This window comes from Ambystoma mexicanum, chromosome 9 (genome assembly GCF_040938575.1).
Source record: "Ambystoma mexicanum isolate Mex_15411 chromosome 9, UKY_AmexF1_1, whole genome shotgun sequence".
Lineage (NCBI taxonomy): Eukaryota > Metazoa > Chordata > Amphibia > Caudata > Ambystomatidae > Ambystoma > Ambystoma mexicanum.
This window is the reverse complement of record NC_090931.1, coordinates 170,373,615-170,379,886: the sequence shown is the minus strand read 5'-3', so window position 1 is coordinate 170,379,886 and position 6,272 is coordinate 170,373,615.

Below are 6,272 nucleotides of genomic sequence, written 5' to 3'. Positions count from 1 at the left end.
CGGACAACAGTCCGGGCACTTCTCCTTGGAATTCCGCAGCAGTCCCCGTATCGGGTCGGCAGCCTGTTGAAGGTCTGTCTACCAGGGAGCTTAGGCAAAGATCAGCTGTGCACGATGGTCCCTCGTAGCTCGGGAAGAGGGCGCCTTATCAGGTCCTCTCTGGGTCAGTCCTTGAAGCACAGCAGCTTTCAGATTGTGAAGGAGAGCAACAGCAATTCTTCTCGTCCAGCAGGGCTCAAGGTTAAGCTTCACTCCAGTTATGGAGTAGACTTCAGCTTCTGAACACGATTCCTAGCAGTGAGAAGTTCCCAGATATACTGTTGATCTCCCATTCATTCCGCTGGGTCATACTCAAGCATCCAATGACGACTGCGGGCATTCATGCAGGCAGGCAGCCAATCAGGCACACGAGGTATTCAGGCCATTCACTTCTCTCCAGACACTCACAACAAGTTATGTGTATTGGGACAAGTACTGAGCCATTCAACACTCCAAGCTGCATTCATACCGGTTTCGGGCAGGGCTGTCTCAACCATTGTGTCAACCACCAGATACTAGACAGCCACAACATAGAATGTATATCCGTCACACACTCCATTCACCCAGGTCCCACCCATAGGCGTACCCACAACATACGGTTGTTGAGAAGGCTCCAGCCAGTTTGGTCGGCACTTCCCCACACTACCATATTCGGAACTTCCACCCAACAGCCATTAAGGGGGAATTGACAGAGGCAGGGCTTCCCGGGACTTCGGGAAGATCAAGGTTACAGGTGATGGAAGGCAAGAGGCCATGGGGGCCATTTTGTCTGCAGCAGGAATCTACCAATTCCAATGACAGGGCCTGAGCATCCCAAAATGGAGGACGCTCGGGGCACCAGTCATTTCAGCATGGAGATGCCACCAGCCCGCACCCTGCTCTGTGGGTCACACACAGGTGCCCAAAAACATACACTAGGGGCACAGGGTTGCACCCCTACCCATGGGTGCCATAAGGGTATCCCATGGGTCTGTTCACCAAACCAAAAGAGAGAGAGCTGCACTGCCAGGAGTCCCACATGAACTCCTGAGCGGAAAACACGACAGAACACACAATAAAAAGCAGTAAAGGACAAGGATATGAAGGCCCTGTCCCTCCTATGCATTTCCAGCATCACAGAGTTCCCGGGCCGTGGCTGCGTCATGTGCTGGGTCTTACTTCTCTGTGTATCAATGGCGCCTATGTGCCTTATATCGGAAATGTATAGTGAATATTGAAAATGATACCATTCTAGCATGTCTCTCGAAATATATGCTTTCCTCTTCCCATGTGTTTGTACGAACATGGACTGCAAGTGTTCTTGAAGTGCTGGCTAAGGCCGATGTGACAATTGACACCTTGGTGAATAATCCAGATAGAGCAAAAGATAAAGTTTACAAGTGGGATTGGATTGAAACTAGAACTAAATGACTCACATACAAGGATTTTAAATCCCATGGTTTTAATCTGAAAAGTCTTAATGTAGTGGAAGCGTATCTGTGCCGAGCACGTCTCCGCAACTTAGAACTGTGATTCTGAGGCTTCGGTTTAATCTATATTCAACACGGGACATTCTGGCTAGAAGAAGACTCATTGATTCTAAAGAGAACTATTGCATGTTTTGTGATGATGTAAATGTAAAAGAAACGCTGAAACACATTATTGTGGACTGCCCTGCTCATACAGACTTGCGAAGAACTTCTTTCAATCAGCATTTGGCTTACTTTGGGCTTATGTGTCCTGAAAATCGATGGCCAATAATTTTGGAAACCAAAGTAATGAGTATTTGAATTTCAACTTTTAATTTCTTAAATGTATTGAACCTGGACAGGATCAATGATTGAGAGTTTGCATAATGATTTAGAGGATTGTTATTGCTGAATATTATAGATTTTAAGCAGAAGGAGTGGTTGTTGCCCCTTTTGGCTAAATTCATTCTTTACACCTCTATCAGTCGAATGGTAACACAGGTCTTGGTTTATTAAGTTCATTTATTTAAATGTTTTTACGTTAGTAATGTAATCATGTGTGTTTTTTTTGTTGCGCTTTATAATTTATTGTATTGTTTTTAAGCTTTTATTGTTTGTTTTGTGGTATTTAACCATTCGATTTCTTAACTATTATTTTTTCTTTTTCCCTCCCACAAACTTTCATATGTTCCTTGATCCTGTCATTTGTAAACTTGCAGATTTTATGTATGTAATTTAAAATTGTTTTTGAAAAAGTTGGGTTTACTCAGCTGAATTCAAATAAAAAAATAAAAAAAAATACTGTCTGCAGTTAATGATTTGCCATTCAGACATTCATCTCCCTATATTCAAAGGTGAACAAAGGACGCAGGCAGTGCTGGGCAAGTGGGTCCTTGGTAAAGACAGGCCTCGGCCCGTGGCTTCAGGGCATTTCCAGGGCGAAGGTGCTCCCTATAGCTGCTCCAGTCGAGGCCCGCCTCAGGAAGCTTAGATCCGGGAGATGGTCCTTAGAACAGACACGCTGAAGTCACAGGGATTCCTAAGGGACGAGGGCCTGGGTATATACCAGAAACACCAGATGGGCTGCGCTGCACTGCACCGAGCCCTGTGGGGGACCCCGAGGCCGGCCTTCATGTGCTCCCCTACCCCATCAGCCAGAAGCAAGAGGGGAATGCAGCAAATTCAGACGGGTCACTGATGCAACCCCAATGACAGAGCCTGCGGCCCCTCAAAGATGTCTGGCCCACACCAGCCACAAAAAAGCCACAATGGCCCCTAATTGCCAAAGGGCAGTGGTGCAGCGCCAGTGACAGAGCCTGTGGTCCCACAAGGATGACTGGCCCTCACCAGACACAAAAAAGCCACAATGGCCCCTAATTGCCAAAGGGCCAGTGGTGCAGCGTGAATAACAGAGCCTGTGGCCCCAGAAAGATGACTGGCCCTAACCAGCCACAAAAAGCCACAGTGGCCCCTAATTGCCAAAGGGCCAGTGGTGCAACACCAATGACAGAGCCTGTGGTCCCACAAGGATGACTGGCCCTCACCAGCCACAAAAAAGCCACAGTGGCCCCTAATTGCCAAAGGTCGAGTGGTGCAACACCAATGACAGAGCCTGTGGCCCCACAAAGATGACTGGCCCTCACCAGCCACAAATAAGCCACAGTGGGCCCTAATTGTCAAAGGGCGAGTGGTGCAACACCAATGACAGAGCCTGCAGCCCCCTAAAGCTGACCTTGCCCTCACCAGCCACAAAAAAGCCACAGTGGGCCCTAATTGCCAAAGGGGCACTGGCGCAGCGCCAGTGACAGAGCCTGCTGCCCCACAAAGATGACATGGGCCACACCAGCCACAAATAAAAGCCACAATGGCCCTTAATTGCCCTGAGTTGGGCAGAACCATAGCTCCACAGTGCCCACCTGTTTGCGCTCTAAAGATGAATGGTGTGCATTAATAAACCTCTGCCCATTTTTAAAATACTGTTGATATTATTTACTGGATGTGATGCGAGGAAGGGGGGTCAGCTGCAAGTGGTGCCATCATGAGATCTGTAAGCAGGGGTGGACTGGCCTAAGGGGAACTCTGGTGTTTTCCCGGTAGGCCTCTGCACCGTGGGCAGGGGTGGACTGGCCTAAGGGGAACTCTGGAGATTTCCCGGTAGGCCTCTGCACCCTGGGCAGGGGTGGATTGGCCTATGGGGAACTCTGGAGATGCCCCGTAGGCCTCTGCACCCTGGGCAGGGGTGGACTGGCCTATGGGTAACTCTCTGCACCCTGGGCAGGGGTAGTCTGATCTATGGGGAACTCTGGAGATGTCCTGGTAGGCCTCTGCACCGTGGGCAGGGGTGGACTGGCCTATGGGGAACTCTCTGGACCCTGGGCAGGGGTAGTCTGATCTATGGGGAACTCTGGAGATGTCCCGTAGGCCTCTGCACCCTGGGCAGGGGTGGACTGGCCTATGGGGAACTCTCTGGACCCTGGGCAGGGGTAGTCTGATCTATGGGGAACTCTGGAGATGTCCTGGTAGGCCTCTGCACCGTGGGCAGGGGTGGTCTGATCTATGGGGAACTCTGGAGTTATCCCGGTAGGCCTCTGCACCCTGGGCCTCTTTTGTGTAGTAACCTATTTTATTTCCAAATGTTCTCATAAAAAAGGGTTGAGCTTGATGAAAATGTGTAATATGGGGCCACTTTGAAAATTACTTCCGGGGCCTCTTGGTTCCGAGTCCACCCCTGTCTGTGAGCAGCAACGCCCATCACTATCGCAGTTACATAGTAGGGCACGGTTGCCCATAAAAGTCTTGCAAAATTAGTACTTTATTAAACATGATAAGATATTTTTAAGGTGGAATTGATCTGTCGGCTGCAATGCCACGCTATGGCTTCAACCATATTGCAGAAACATTGTGTTATAATCTGACGGCCAATTCTAAAGAATATGTTTAAAGAACACGACACAAGCCAGCCTAGAAGTAAGTGTTATTACATAGCAATTCCAGAATGTGTTCTATTGTAACTATTTGCTCCTCCTTAAGCATTCCGTATCATAAGCCTGCAGATAGGGACCCCATTTCTTTCTGCAATATGGTTGACATCTTGCTGTGGCATTGCAGCCCCCGATCTTAACTCTGTGCCAAATCAACCTTTAAAATATCTTGTCTAAATGCCCAGCAAATGCATTGTTGTCCTTATAATACGCAGCCTTGCCCTTTGAAACATGATCGTTAGATGCAATCGCTCTTCCAGCGGCAGACATAAAATAAAATAAATGTGGGATCTGCATTGCAAGGATAAAGGCACCCATATGCAGACTGTTTAGTGTAAGCTGCTCGGTGCAGTTTATAGCCAACTTGCTAGCCAGGGCGAAACACTAGAATGCATCCCCCTCCCCGACTGGTACACTTCACTCTAAAACCACACCTCCGTGTCGCATGTCAAAACCCCTCCTCAATATCAATAAGTCCTTGCTATACAAATTAAGCTGGTTTCATTACATTGTAATTCGAGTATTTTACAGAAGAAATCAAATGTGAAAGTGCAGCTGTTGCTGCCCAATTAAATGGTTCTTCTGTCACCTGCTTTTAGCTGAATGCAGTTTCAAACTGGCCGTACTGGGACACTGCAGTGTAACCAGCCTGCCGGGCTCTGAGGGCCCACTGCCCACTGGCCCTCTGTTGCAGGCATTTTGTTTGTACCACCTCACTTGTATTTCGCAAGGGGCAAAACCTGACTAACCATATGAATTATTTTCTGATAGAAGGTTCTCATTCCAAGATGGTCAGTCTGGTACACTCTATTGTACTCTTTCAAAATACCCACATTTGATAAACAAGTCTGTGATAAAAGGGTTCAAGGTGTGAATCTCTACAGACACATGGCTTGGTGCTCACATCACTGCTCACAACACAAAGCCTAACATTAAAATATTTGTAAACATGAACCATACATATTCATTCAGGCAGCATCCATTTTTGGATGTGAGTATAAAGGTTCCATGTGTTAATTCCGCCGCAAAAATATCGCCATATTTTTGCAGTGAAAATTCACACATGGACCCTGCTGGGGACACCCCTGCAACCCCTGCATCATTTTTTAATGTGTGGGGGACACCCCCGCAACCCCTGCTCCCACATAATATCCCCAACTAAAATATTGCCTATGGTGAACCAAACGGCCATATCTATGGTGATATTTCTGTTGGGGATATTATGTAGTGATATCAGTATAAAATGGCTGGAACGTCAGCCACTCAAATGGGGCACAATGGCTCCCTTGCTTCTTCTTTCTGCAGAATTTAGGTGAGGTGGGGCTGGGTCTCAGTGTGAGCATGCCCAGCCCCCAACACAGAAACACATTTTGGGAATTATAGCTATGGCCAGGAAAGGATACCCTCAAGAGAAACAGCTTCTAATTCATGGTAAAGGGTTGACAGTTCCTCAGTCACTACCTCCTCACCATCACACAGGCCTCATGGGTTATAGCTGCCAAAAGAGCAGGTCCATGCTTTATCTAACAGAGCAGGCATTGGCATCTCTTATTAGTGCTGGCCTACAGCTAGTCAAATTCATGGTGTGGCAGTGTAGAAAAGGTGTTTGGCCTAGTGGATGTACAATTTGAGGCGACTTCTTTGAATGCTTTATGTGTTTAAGTGTGGGCACAGTATGGCATACTCGTCAGAGCCACGTAGACAAAACATTTCAGTGTGCTAGTGTATAGACATGGGGCACATCAAACAAAAACAGTAATATGTGCTGTTACATAGAGGAGCACCACACATACACCATTACCCA